The sequence below is a fragment of the Mandrillus leucophaeus genome, unplaced genomic scaffold (assembly GCF_000951045.1).
Source record: "Mandrillus leucophaeus isolate KB7577 unplaced genomic scaffold, Mleu.le_1.0 Scaffold424, whole genome shotgun sequence".
Taxonomy (NCBI): Eukaryota; Metazoa; Chordata; class Mammalia; order Primates; family Cercopithecidae; genus Mandrillus; species Mandrillus leucophaeus.
This window is the reverse complement of record NW_012104521.1, coordinates 2464551-2465118: the sequence shown is the minus strand read 5'-3', so window position 1 is coordinate 2465118 and position 568 is coordinate 2464551.

The following is a 568-nucleotide window of genomic DNA, read 5'->3' as shown; positions in this document are numbered from 1 at the left end:
CGTCATCACCAGCAGCAACCTCAGCCAAGTAACGGTAGTAATCTCCTTTCATTTTGAAATAGAAGACTTTGCTCTCTGCATGTGAAGCATTGGGGATCAAGACCTTTTCCAAAAGAGACAGTACATCATTGCAGATATCTATTAGCTCTGTCTCAATTTTCTTTGTATTGTCGGGCCATCTGCTGTTTTTTCTCAGCACCTTCCATCTTTTGTTCAATAATTGAAACGACCTTCAAGATGACCTATGGGCTCCTACAACATTTTTGCAAGCAACTGAGAGAAGGTTCCTCTCCTCACTGGATAATTGGGCTTCTCGCTCTGTTACAAATTTCATGCAGGCTACCATGTCATCATATCGCTCAGCCTACTCGGCCAGTTTGGCCTTCTGAATCAGCTCATTTTTATCCATGATTAGATGTTCTGTTTCTGGATTGGGTGGTGGCGGCAGACCAATGGGGGCTCAGCAGTCTCTGGGGGGCAGCAGTGGTAGGCTCGATTTCCTTATAAACTAGAATATTCACCCCTTTTAAGAAGTATGGTTTGCAAATATTGTCTCCCATTCCACAGC